The sequence below is a fragment of the Heptranchias perlo genome, chromosome 15 (assembly GCF_035084215.1).
Source record: "Heptranchias perlo isolate sHepPer1 chromosome 15, sHepPer1.hap1, whole genome shotgun sequence".
Classification (NCBI taxonomy): Eukaryota; Metazoa; Chordata; class Chondrichthyes; order Hexanchiformes; family Hexanchidae; genus Heptranchias; species Heptranchias perlo.
The window spans coordinates 50,838,336-50,852,712 of NC_090339.1; the positions used below are offsets into that span (position 1 = coordinate 50,838,336).

The 14,377-nt window shown below is 43.2% G+C and overlaps 1 protein-coding gene across 5 annotated transcripts in view; it reads left to right on the forward strand.

Annotated features, from left to right (window-relative positions):
• LOC137333091 (collagen alpha-6(IV) chain-like) overlaps nucleotides 1–14,377 on the forward strand; it is a 356,547-nt gene that overhangs the window by 83,756 nt on the left and 258,414 nt on the right. The gene's annotated exons all lie outside the window — the stretch shown is intronic.

Genomic DNA, 14,377 nt, shown 5'->3' on the forward strand with positions numbered 1-14,377 from the left:
ATCTAAGAAAAACCAGTGTCTAGCCTCTCTGCTTCCAGCTGTGTTCAACCTGCCCTTGATACTGGTCAGTTTCAAGTAATAATTCCCAAATCCAGGAGTTACGAGCCAACTGGGCAAAGTTGAGCTAATTCTGGAAACAGAAAAGCATTGTGAAAAGACAGCCTTTTAAGGATGGTCTCTTGTGTATTCAAAATAAATAAAATTACAGAAAATCAGTAAAACTCTTGGCAGCAAGGCGCCGTATAGCTTTCCCAGGAACAAGAGATCTCTAAACTAAGCATTATTTAAGATAAATGAAATGTCAGACTAGGAAGACCCCAGTTTCAATCTATGGCATTTGCTAAGTTAGCTGATCTCAGGAACAGGTGATAGAGGGGTTGTTACAATGGGCATGGCTTCTGTGAGGTAGAGATAAAGAAAATTAGCACCTGATCACAAGCCTGTGATCCCTGCTGGATGTGCTTGTGTGTGGATGCCAGGTAAGAACAGATTGGGCTCAGCTGTGATGCCCTGCCATGGTCAATAATCACACTCACTGACTAAGCTCACACATGCAGGAGTGAGGCGGTTGAGGGCTTGTACTACTCATGGAACTGTCCCCCACCATGAGTCAGAAGAGAAAAGGTTTACCAAGGGAAAAAAATTCTACGCCCTTCATTCTGTTTTGCTCTACACTGTGCAAGACATTGGCAGGTGACTTCTGTAGAATCTCTTTTTTATGGAGTATTTCTGGTGATTTGCGCCCTCCCCTGGCCCATTGTAAAATGTCGCTTGTGTTGGGGTTTGGGTGGGAAGGTAAGTTTTCATTTTGAATCCCTGTGACCTACTGGGACAATTGGGAATGGTCTGAAGTCCTACACAGGCAAGACTGGGACTAAAGTGGACCAGTCATTCTTTGCAAAGAGCAGCAGATTTGCTGTTAGAGTCTGACCAAACATTTGAAAAACTCAGTACTTTCAGTAGGTGCTATCTTGACCTGAATTGTGTTCCTCTTCTATTCGCTTTTGTTTGTGCTTAACTGATTGAAAACAAATGAATCAAAGCAAGAGAAGTAAGCGTAATTGGGATAATCCCACATTAAGGAATCAGCCATATATCTTGTTGCAACATGTATTGGTGCCTGGGAGGGAGTTACAATCTGTAATCTAACCGAGGAGCTGAGATGGATATATATATCTGGAGAGAAAGAGTATATGTAAAGGATACCTGGGAATGAGTTACAGGCTGTAATATAATCAAGGAGTTCAGATAGTTTAAACACAGCATAATGAATAACCGTGAGTCGAATACAGCTGCAATGTGATCGAGGGAATTTTTAGAATGTCTGATATTATAACAGCAAAGCCCAAACTGGTCTATGAGCATGCTTTGAGACCCAAGGTTAGGTTACAGCCCTGAACATTCTCCCTTCTCTTTTTTCTTCTTGCCAGTTTTTTCCTTTCCAGGAAAGAAAAAAAGAAAGACTTTCGTTTCTGTAGTGCCTTTCAGGACCTCAGGACGTCCCAAAGCGCTTTACAGCCAATGAGGATGTAGTTGGTATTGGGGTGGTATCGTGGCGTAAAATGAAGGGAACTGTGGCGCTGGTGGGGAGCCCTACTGCTGCACCCCTCCCCTGATAGCACTGCCATAAATATTCCTTCCCCCTCCCCAGCAAAGAAGCTGGCCATCTGCCACCGAATTGCCCTGCCACGTATAAATGACAGCTGATTTCCCTGCCTCTGCTGCTGCCAATCCCACGGACCGCCAGGAAAAGAGTGGCCGTATACCCCTGGGGTAGTGGTGGAAGACGGCATCTCAACCTCTCCTCAGGCCCCAAACACTACCTACAGGCTTCATCTCAGCTCAAGCCTAAAATGAGATTCTGCTGGAGATCTTTGGGATGCTTCTGCCTCCTTTAACAGTGGCTTCTCTCCTTGTGGCGCTGCAACACAAACCTGCCCCTGGAGGAAAATTCAGCCTAGAATTTAAAACTTTATCAGTTATTTCAACTTCAAAGGTAGCCTTTTAATTTTCCCCCCAATCCCATTAAGGGTTACTACGTGCATCTGAGAAGAATGTAGGAACATAGGAACAGGAGTAGGCCATTCAGCCCCTTGTGCCTGCTCTGCCATTTGACAAGATCATGGCTGATCTCTGATCTAACTCCATATACCTGCCTGTGCCCCCTACTCCTAAAATCCCCAACCAGCGGAAATAGTTTCTCTCTAACCACCCTATCCGTTCCCCTTAATATCTTATAAACTTCGATCAGATCACCCCTTAACCTTCGAAACTCCAGAGAATACAACCCCAATTTGTGTAATCTCTCCTCGTAACTTAACCCTTGAAGTCCGGGTTTCATTCTAGTAAACCTACGCTGCACTCCCTCCAAGGCCAATATGTCCTTCCGAAGGTACGGTGCCCAGAACTGCTCACAGTACTCCAGGTGCGGTCTAACATGTGGTAAGTATAGCTTGTTTGGGAGGAACAGGTGACTTTGGACCACTGGGGTTTTCCTCGCATTATGTCTGGGTCTGTTGTAAACTAATTGAAAAAGACTGATTACTATGATTAGTCAAGAACTCCATTAACATTGTATCATTCAACTACCAGGATGGTAGAAGGCGCACTAGACCAACCATGGTCTTTTTTCATCAAGCAATTCCTATGCTCATGAGTACATTAACATGGCTTGTGATGTCGTACTGACCTCTTCTTTTTTTTGAAGAGGTGACTAAAGTAGTGGACAGGGGAATGTCAATGGATGTTATTTATATGGACTTCCAGAAGGCATTTGATAAGGTCCCACATAAGAGACTGTTAGCTAAGTTAGAAACCCATTGAATCAAGGGAAACGTACGAACTTGGTTAGGAAGTTGGCTGAGCGAAAGGCGACAGAGAGTAGGGATAATGGGTAGGTACTCAAATTGGCAGGATGTGACTAGTGGAGTCCCGCAGGGATCTGTCTTGGGGGCCTCAATTATTCATAATATTTATTAACGACTTAGATGAAGGCATAGAAAGTCTCATATCTAAGTTTGCCGATGACACAAAGATTGGTGGCATTGTGAGCAGTTTAGATGGAAACATAAAATTACAAAGGGATATTGATAGATTAGGTGAATGGGCAAAACTGTGGCAAATGGAATTCAATGTAGACAAATGTGAGGTCATCCACTTTAGATCAAAAAAGGATAGAACAGGGTACTTTCTAAATGGTAAAAAGTTAAAAACAGTGGATGTCCAAAGGGACATAGATCATTGTAGATCATTGAAGTGTCATGAACAGGTGCAGAAAATAATCAAGAAGGCAAATGGAATGCTGGCCTTTGTATCTAGAGGAATGGAGTACAAGGGGGCAGAAGTTATGCTGCAGCTATACAAAACCCTGGTTAGACCGCACCTGGAGTACTGTGAGCAGTTCTGGGCACCGCACCTTCGGAAGGACATATTGGCCTTGGAGGGAGTGCAGCGTAGGTTTACTAGAATGATACCCGGACTTCAAGGGTTAAGTTACGAGGAGCGATTACACAAATTGGGGTTGTATTCTCTAGAGTTTCGAAGGTTAAGGGGTGATCTGATCGAAGTTTATAAGATATTAAGGGGAACAGATAGGGTGGATAGAGAGAAACTACTTCCGCTGGTTGGGGATTCTAGGAGTAGGGGGCACAGTCTAAAAATTAGAGCCAGACCTTTCAGGAGTGAGATTAGAAAACATTTCTACACACAAAGGGTTGTAGAAGTTTTTGGAACTCTCTTCCGCAAACGGCAATTGATACTAGCTCAATTGCTAAATTTAAATCTGAGATAGATAGCTTTTTGGCAACCAAAGGTATTAAGGGATATGGGCCAAAGGCAGGTATATGGAGTTAGATCACAGATCAGCCATGATCTTATCAAATGGCGGAGCAGGCACGAGGGGCTGAATGGCCTACTCCTGTTCCTATGTTCCTATGTCATGTCTGAAATTACTTGTATACTCTATCCCAAAATGTTATTTTCTGAAACTTTTGAGACAGTGATCACTGCAGATTTTCAGGGAATTGTCAAGAGAAGCAGTAAATGTCTATTCATGCTCATTTGTAAGACAGGAAAAGGGTGATGGAATTTTTTGACTCCTCTACTTAGTAGTTGATAACAGTATACTTCTAACAAGTGAAAAGAAATTTCAAAATAGCTTTGGACTTTCAATCTATTATAAATGAGAAAAGAAAGGAAAATCCTAATTGCAGGCATTGTGGCATCTTGGACAAGTTTCTATCTGGTCCTGTAATCCATGTTCCTGTAATAGGGAGTTACAAACAAGAATGGGGCTTCCAGTGGTTAAATGTACCAGTTGGTGCGGTAGTAAGCTATACAGGCAAGAAAAATCCCATGTTCGATTACTGGTTTGCGCTGCATTGACTGATTTCAGTCAGGGCAGCACCGAAGGTGCAACAGTTGGCCTCTACATCCTCGGGCTAGGAAGGAATGGAAATCAGCCACATTCAGCCAGGGATCCCACCCCTGACCATTGTGCACGTTGGAGCAAGGACAAGATTAGGTTATGATGTCCCTTGTAAACCGTTTAGACTCACAATGAAAAATGTCAACTTGAGAGAGGTTCCGGAGGGCTGCTGCTGGGACAATACTCCAGCATGAGCCACGGCCTACAGGAGGAAGGAGAAGAAAGTTGGGGATAAAACCACAGAAAATGCTGTCTCTCCAATATTCTGTTCTGGGTACCCTGTTCAGCTGTTTCTGTTGAGTGAGTCTATATTTGGCTTGATTCTGATCTTGCAACCCAAGTTACATTACAACCTGTGTAGTGCCTTGAATATTTCCAATCGTCTGCCAAATTGTAGGTTGTTTAAAATAACCACATGAAGCCACTAACATTTCAGAGAGTCTTTCATTCCAATCCGATTAAAATTTTATTTAAGAAATTGTGCAGCAGAAATTATTAATACTTTACCGTGAGACCCCGAACTAGCACTGATCCATTTCTGCTTGTTTCCACCTTGTTCTAGCTTCCGAAAGAAATGAAAGAAAGACTCGCATTTATAAGCTCTGGAATTCCCTCGCTAAACCTCTCCGCCTCTCTACCTCTCCTTTTTTAAGACGCTCCTTAAAACCAACCTCTTTGATCAACTTTTGGTCACCTGTCCTAATATCTCCATATGTGGCTTGGTGTCAAATTTTGTTTGATAATTGCCCCTGTGAAGCGCCTTGAGACGTTTTATTACGTTAAATGCGCTATATAAATGCAAGTTGTTGTTGTAGTTGTTGAATTCCCTATTGGATTTATTGGTGACTATCTTATATTTAATGCCACTAGATTATCTTTCCACAATACCTGAGCCTCAATGGAAAGTGGGAAATTTCTCTTTCTTCTCTCTCTCTGCACCCCCTTCCTTCCCAAACAAAATTTTTCCCTTTAGTTTGGGCAGTCCTGGGTGTAGATTTTGGTGACCAAAAGTACTGTTACCCCAAATGGTTATTGGCATGTGAATGACCTTTCTTTGAAAAAAAATTAAAGTGGGATTTTAAACCTGTTGAACTGTAAAACACTCACTACTCCGAACATAATGTTTGAGAGCCAATTTTTGGTTGTTTCACACTTGGCCATTTGGAACTCCAGAGGGCTGCTACCACCCATGGAACTGTACCACAAATCACAGCCTTTAAGAGAAACATTAAAAAAAATTCTCTCCACCCTCACGTAAAGAGGTGTCAAACAAATTCTTTGGAAATAGAAAAAAATAAAAATTGAATTTTGCATGTACTTCCCTAACCGTTTGACTCATATTGGAGTGCAGTACCATGGTTACCTGGAGCCTGCTGATATCTCATTCTTCAAGCTCAGACAATGGGGTAAATGTTCGTCTTCACAGCGCGGATGGCAATCTGGGGAGCGGATTGCCTGCCCGTTATTGAACCCACCTGATTTTCATTACCGCCTGTGAGATGAAGACGCAAATTGACCCCAGTGAATGCCACCAGACGGGGTCATCGTGGGTGATGTCGATCCTGTCTTTATGTATTTCAGCATAATTCTGAAACAGAAGCAAAATACTGCGGATGATGGAAATCTGAAATAAAGACCAACACTCAGCTGGAAAACACTCAGCAAGTCAGGCAGCATCTCTTGGAGAGAGAAAAACAGAGTTAACGTTTCAGGTCGATGACCTTTCATCAGAACTAATCGACCTGAAAAGTTAACTCTTTCTCTCTCCACAGGTGCTGTAGATTGTTTACCAGCATTTTCTGTTTTCATTTCAGCATAATTCTGTTCATGATCGAGAATTTCAGCAATGGAAGAACCTGAGCATAAATATAACTTCAATATGCATTTGCACGATGCGATCTCAGCAGTGAATGAAGGAACAACAACTTTGGCAGTATGTTTGTCAAACTGCATTTTGAAAGCTGGGTCATCTTGACTCCTGTTAATTAAATTTTCCTCCCAGTGACCGAAACACAAATTCCAATGCCGATCTGCCATGGTCTTGGCTACAACACTACACTTGTTTATGGCTTCCTGGCTAATATAAGGGCACTCTTTACTAGTACATTGTCTTCTTTTGGGTCCCACAGGACGTGATATGGAAGGAAAACTGTACATATAAAATTTCCATGTTTTTAGGAACATCGCTCCCAGCACCAAAAGTTACACATCTGTTCAAGTATTGGTTCATATGCACAGAAAAGCTGCTTTTTATATTACAATCTGGGTCTTGGGAGAGTGAGCTAACTGTGCCCTTTCATTTTCTTTTGTAATGTACAACCAGGCTTCCTGTAAACCAGCTGCAATATTGGGCCCACCATTGGATGCACTTGCTGATGAGTAGCAACATTTTGGCCAGTGACTATGTGTGGTGTATTATAACGTATGTCAACACCGCAGCGCACGGCGACCTTAACAATGTGTGTACTGGTTCCTGGAGGACCAATGGCAGTCAGAAAGACCCAGTTAAAAAAAATAGTCTTCCTGCCCACTGGTCTTAAAAGAAATTTAATTGGTTTATTTGGACGTGGCAGCCTGTTGTGCAAGAGCTGTGGTATGGGAGCAGGTGACCGAAAACCAACATCAAAGTAACTAAATTTGATTGAGGGGGATATAATTCTTCTGATAATTTGGGTAGCATTTACACTGTACTCTTTCAGCAACGAGTAATCAGTCACAGCAAATCTTTATCCAGTCTTCTCCCCTACTGCCCTGAAATTTAAAATTCTCATCCTCGTGTTGAAATCCCTCATGGCCTTACCCCTCCCCATCTCTGTGCCCTACAACCCTCTGAGAACTCTACATTCCTCTAACTCTGGCCTCTTGCACATCCTCCACCCCCTCCGCCCCACCATTGGTGACCACGCCTCAGCTGTCTAGGCCCCAAGCTCTGGAATTCCCTCCCGAAACCTATCTACCTCCTCTCTTCCTTTAAGACCCTCCTTAAATTTTTACGTTTTTGCCAAGCTTTTAATCACCCCTCCTAATATCTCCTTATTTGGCTCGGTGTCAGTTTTTGTCTGACTATGTTTCAGTGAAGCGTCTTGGGACATTTTCCTTCATTAAAAGCGCTATATAAATGCAAATTGTTGTTGTTGAAGGCACTGATTCTGCCTGGGGTACAGTTCCATGCGTGCCAACCATCTTCTAGTAGCTTGCCCAATCTTCCTGTGTGAGGCTAGATAATGAGTGCTGGTAGGATATTCCACTGTCGAGGGCATCGTAGCAAAATCAAATTCTATCCTCGTTCAATGGCTACAGATGAGCACTTTGCAGCATGGCCATTGGATAACAACCAGAAGTGGGAATGCTGGCTGATTGTACCCATGCAGCCTGGGATGCTAAGGCCAAATGTAGAGCCCCAACTGCTATCCTGTCAGAGATCAGCTCACTTGCCATAGACCGGGAATTAAAGCTAGGACTTTCTACTTTGTATAACTTAGTGCTACCCTGGGATGGTGCCCTTAGCCACTGGGATTTGGGCATCAGAGGACCCTTGTGCTTTGTTGCTCCGTAGGGTTACAGTTGCCTTTAAGCTGTTGGCTGAGTGGGTAAATGCACCTCCTGGTTTGGTACTAAGCCTCACAGACCAGCAACATGCGGCTTTGAACTCCAAATGGATTCCAGCCAGTCAGCAGAGCAGCTGGGATTCCAATTCCTGATTGCTACCCGTTGACTTCTGCTGAACAAAGTCTGTATGTGTGGACATTGGGTGAGGACAGGATTGGGTTTGACTGTGTTTTCCACAGTCAAGCAGCCTGCCAACGCTCCTTATCTAGACTTGTACATGAAGGACAGACACTTGGACGAGGGCCAGCGTCAGAAGAAACATTCCTCAGCATGAGTCAATGTCTTCAGGATGGAAAATGTTCGAAACCATTTTACTGCGGGGAGGAGGGGCTGATGAGTTTGTCATACAACAATTTCCTAGGACAGGTATCTCCTGCTATAAACACATGACTGACCTTTCCATATTTGTGTGACCAGTGACCAGTCTCTATCAATTGTGTTAAAATACATGTTCGGACAGTGGGCTCAAATGCTACCCCTCAAGTAAGTCCCAGTTGTCACCATCAACCTCCACTAACCACCTTCCCCCGCTCAAAAGCAACTTCAGCTAGTGATCACTCTTTGTGTGAAGTGTTACCTGACATCAGTGGTGAACTTATCTTTCTCCAGTTTCTACCTATATCCCTTTGCAGAGGTGAGGTTTAACTATTCTTCTTGATCCATTTCACAATATTTTTATTTAATTTGCCTTTGCTGCACACATGTATATACTTGCCCTGCCTTTCCTTATTTCATCCTGAACAGATTTGTTCTTGAGTAGTGATCTCCCAGTTCTTTACTAAGCTCGGACCTCATGCCCCTGTTGTTTCCCACCTGAACTTGTACACTGGGGTTTAGTTATGTGCATATGCTGTTTCTCAAGTCAGATTAAAAGTTACCGCGCTATGATCACTACAGCCTAGCAGTTTAACCACTCCCTGAATAACGTGTGGTTCACTCATAAGTTCAAGGGGCCCGAAGTTCTGCCCTTGTGCTGGACGCATCTCAGGCATTGCGGAAAGTAGGAAAGAGCCCAGTTGCGTTGGCATTCTATGCCCCTCACACCATGGAGAGGAGGCTGGGGAATTTTGGTGGTGGAGCCCAGTGCAGATCTACCGCCGATGCCCTTGCACCGACAGGGCATGACTGGGCTGATTTCCAGCCTTCCCGAGGGAATCACGCCCAGTACATCTCCCGATAGGCCCAGTGGAACCTACGTATGCTGAGCGCAGATGTGGATTCCATTTAGGGCCTAGTAAAGGCCCCAGAATGCCAAAGGGAGCAGTCAATTAATTGATCCTGGAGAGGATCGATTACCTTGCAGTGATGGCCTGATAGCTCCCAGGCTATATCTGCTGGGTTGGAGCAGCAGGGAGTCATTCTGACATTCCAGGCCTCAGTCAGGATTGGGCCCCATTGATTCACCCTTACAGGCGTGGTGCACACGTCCAACCATTCTAACCATTTGGAACAGGGTCAGAGGCCATCACTATGGGCAGCCATGCACTGGTGGAACAGGCCCATCGGAATTTTCTTGCTGTGCTGGCTTGCAAACCACTTCATTTTGAATGCTTCTGGCATTCACGCATAAATTTTGGTCCACGTCCCCTTAACCTCCTATCTAGATGTTTGGTCTTGATGTCTGGATAATGTGATACTCTTTGTGATGCTGCATTCTTGGCTCTGCTCTGGTTGTTCTAATGAATAGTCTGAACCCGACTCTGGCTTCCCACCCTCCCATCTAGCTTAAATAGTATGTAATAGTTATTTCTATGAACCTCACAAACTTCCTGCCCTACTTGGGTGCATCATATCCCTTCTGAACCAAGTCTCTATCCCCAAGACATTCTTACTTGTTGACAAATTCTGTTCTGTTAACCCCACTCCTTTGCCCAGCATTGTAAATATGCCTGAGAGTAGTATCTCACATCCCAGCTGTTCCAATTTCTTATCAGAGCCTACATATTTGTCTTTAAATACCTTAATGTTAGTTATCCCTATATCATTTACTCCTATGTGGATAACTGCCACTGAACCTCAACTTGCTCTAGTAGACTATCTTGCCTCTCTTCAGTGTAGGCAGCTTTGATTCCAGGTATGTAACTCCCCATTCTATTTACATTGTCCTTGTGTAACCATCCTCCTACACATTGAATTTCTCAATACCATTATCTCTCTGAATCTCTGATGCTGATTCCCTGGCCTAACTGTCTCATCTGCTTTTATGGGTGTAATGTATGCAACAGCCTTCTCAGCATTGGTTGGACTTTGTTATAGAGTGCATCTCTTGTGTCTCACCTCTGCTGTTCCTACTCCTTTTCCACCCTTTTCTATCTTATCTCATTCGTTAATGTCCGCTCTGGCCTCCCCCTTCACTATTGCCGTCTTGGCATGTTCCTTCTGTGCTATTTCTAGTTAGTTCCTTTCCCCATTCTCGGTCTCTTCTGCTGAGGTGCATACCAGGCACTTATTATCAACAAGGTTATTGCAGTTACCAAGCCCCCTAAGCACCTTAACCTTTCTCTCCATTTCCTCTTTCTTGTTCTTCAACTCTTTGATTAGCAGACAGCGATTGTAAAAGTACTGTACCTTAAATTTCTCACTTCTGACATCTGCATCCACTTCACACACACAGACATTGTTGCCCTCAAGTCCCTCTCCATTTCTTGTGTAGCCTAACCCTAAGTTAAAGGTCTAGCCCAAGATATTCAGGCAAATGTAAGTCCCATATTGAAAAAGGGTGACAGAGCTGACAACTACAGAACCACTAGCCTGACCTCAATAATCTGAAAACTAATCCAATCAATAGTCAGAAGCAAAATGGAAGAATATTGGTATGAAAGTAACCTATTAACAACAGTAAATACAGCATTACAAGGGATATATCTTGCTTGAAAAGACTCGTAGACTTTTTTTGAGGATAGGCTGGAGGAAGCCATGTGTCGTTTTATAACTTGACTTCCAAACAGACTTTGATAAAGTAGCCTGCATATTAGTGACACCACTGTTCCTGGTCAAAATGGAGATAATTGGGTAATTCTCCTGTCAATCACGCCTGGAGACCGCACTTCTGTAAGTGATTGGGATTAGGGTTAGGGCTGTATTTATATAGCGCCTTTAACGTAGTAAAACGTTCCAAGGTGCTTCATAGGAGCGATTATCAAACAAAATTTAATACCGAGCCACATAAGGAAATATTAGGACAGGTGACCAAAGAGGTAGGTTTTAAGGAGCATCTTAAAGGAGGAGAGAGAGAGGTTTAGGGAGGGAATTCCAGAGGTTGGGGCCTAGGCAGCTGAAGGTACGGCTGCCAATGGTGGAGCGATTAAAATCGGAGATGCGCAAGAAGCAAGAATTGGAGGAGCGCAGAGATCTCGGAGGTTTGTAGGAGATTACAGAGATAGGGAGGGGCGAGGCCATGGAGGGATTTGAAAACAAGGATGAGAATTTTAAAATTGAGGTGTTCCCGGACCGGGAGCCAATGTAGGTCAGCGAGCACAGGGGTGATGAGTGAACGGGCCTTGGTATGAGTTAGGATACGGGCAGCAGAGTTTTGGATGAGTTCAAGCACATTGTAGTCGGCATGATTCTTATACAGATAAGTTTAAATTGCAAAGCAATTAGAAACAAGCGCTGTCTTTGTGCTTCAATCTATCCAACTAAGGTTAAGTGCTTGGTAACATGTAAATGGGCGGCCATCTCACATCTGTAGAGAGTTCAGAAATTTGTTTCCATTCTGAAAAACACCCTTGTTTTCATGTATCCGAGTTTTAACTTCAGCGAATATAAAGATATATATGCTGACTAGCAAGCATCCCCTGTGTTTGAAAATCCTGTGGGTGATTAACAGCCTGATGAAATATTTAATTTTCTTTGTTCTTGGTTGAACTTCAAAGGAAATGGAAAGAATTTCATGGACAGTCCTACTCCAGTTCACCAGTTTTTCTGGGCTATTGAGATGGAGATGGAGACAGTGTGAGCCTGACAAAATTCAAAATACAAGTAATGTTGCGGACGCTGAGTAGCAAAGGATTATGTGTTATTTTTGTGTCGAGGAGATGGAGGTGAAGTTCTATGTTGTTTATTGCTACCGCTTACCCTTTACTTTTAATAAATGTGTTGTGTAGTTTATAGCCTAAAGTACAGTCTGGTGGTCTATTCTACCACTTTCCAAAGTCTAGGAGATCACAAGAGGGCTTCTGTCATTCCAGTAAGCCAAATACGGAAACAAGAGCTTCTATTCGACCCCTGGGCAACACTACTAGATGTGTGTGCAAAGTAACACTCTGATTTGTATGGAACAAAGACCTACTGGAGAAATATCTGAGTTAAACCAAAACCGTAACAGAGAAGCCTGTTTACAAACTAAGGTCTGTAGGTATCAAGGGTAAGACATAGACATTGTCAAAGAAGAATACCTGGCTATAGGGAAGGAACTGGAGGATATGACTCTGACCTCTTGTGTACTCCCCACCCCCACCTTTGTCCCTTCACTGGTGAACTTGCCTTCACCTGCCTAAGCTCCATGCTTTGGAGTTCCCTCTCTAAACCCCTCCACCTATCCATCCAAGACCCTTCATAAAACCCACCTCTTTGATGACCACTTTGATCACCACTCCTAATATCTCCTTCTTTGCTTGCCATCCATTTTTTCCTTATAGCTCTATGAGTTGTCTTGGGACATTTTTCTACATTAAAGGCACTATAAATGCAGCTTGTTAGAAGAGGAGCTAGGTTGCGATGAAGGGAATTGTTGAGAAGGGTACCCAGGGTTCTGTGCTTGCATCCCTCCTGTTCGATCACAATGCAAAATAGTTACATTCACAGATGACATCAAGCTAGAGGAACTGTCAACTCACAGGAGGCAGCCAAGATCTTGCAAAGAGACCTTGACAGGGCTTTCATCTGGGCTGATCATTGGACAAATGCAAAATAGTTCATACTGGAAGTAAAAATAGGAGGCATGTATACTCTACGAGTGGGACGGAACTTGCCAATGGCGAACTAGAGAGGCACCTAGGGGTATTACTTGACTTGTCATGTCTAAATAATGTGATGTGGCAATAAACAAAGCTGGATTATTTGTCAAAATCAGGTGAATTCAAATCCTTGGGTACCATGCTCTGGCCAGGCCGTACCTGGAGTATTGCATTTCGCTGCTGTCTTGTACTTTTCACCATAAACCTCTGTTCCTCTTGTGTCAGTTCTGACTATTATAGCTTGACTGAGTGAACTTTAACTGAGATAGAGACTGGACACTTTGCACTCTGAAGGATTGTGATAAGTGACCCATTGCAATAATTTTAGAAGCCATTATCATAGCAAAAGAAAGGGACTGAAATATTTTGGAACAGCTGCAATAGATTAAAATAAGCAGAGCCTACATAGTTTTGAAAAATATTGTCAAAGGGATGAATAACATGTCTAACTAATACAAAGAAAATTGCCTATTTTTACTCCCAGTGTTTGGATCAATCTGATCTTCATTTTAGCTTCAAAGAAACATTTTCATCCAGTCAGTTAGCTAAACACTTCACAGCTGTAAAGACTCTTCTGGCTCTTCCATAGTGTTCACAAACACTCGCTAAGGAGGATGATTTCTCAGCCTTCAAGAGGAGATGATGAATTTTTTTTCCGGGAACGAAAAGACTAACTTCACACCATGTTAGGAAGTCCTGCTTGATGAGCTCCTGATTGGTTAAATCTAATCTGAAACATTCAACATCTTTAACCTGCTTAACTGACCAAAATGCCTCAGAATGGCCTTACTCTTTGTTGTGGTGATGAGCTTAAGTCAGTTTGTCACCTCCTGCCATGACTTGAACTGGAGAGTACCTGTTAGTGAGAGATCCTTAAAAAAGACTTAAAAAAGACAGCAGCGGGGAAAATGGTGAAATAAGGTACCTTGCATAAAAATTCTTAAAAGGGGAGACTGCATAATTATAGTTCACATGTTCCATATTCCTGGAACAGCCAGCATCCTCATTGTGTTCAAATCAAGATTCATTGCACCTAGGGTTGCCATCTTTTGCTAAATTGATTACCAGCCAGGGATGGTCAATGGCCATGGGGAATAAAATCAGCCTGCTTTGAAATTCCTGTCAAGGTTTGCCATATTGGCTACTGGGATAAGTTTGCTTTACAGTAGATGCCATTTCTGTGGCTGTATGGCTCAGTGCCAAACCACATTATGTGTTTATCCATCGAGCCACTTGATAAGTTTGGCTTTAGCTACACATTAAAAATCTCTTGGACTGGGTTAGTGCAAAGCTGCTGAACGTGATAACACTGATGGTCAGTCTGAGGGATCGAATCTGTGAATTTTTCTCTCTACTCTGCTCCCAATTTGAGCCACACTTGCCT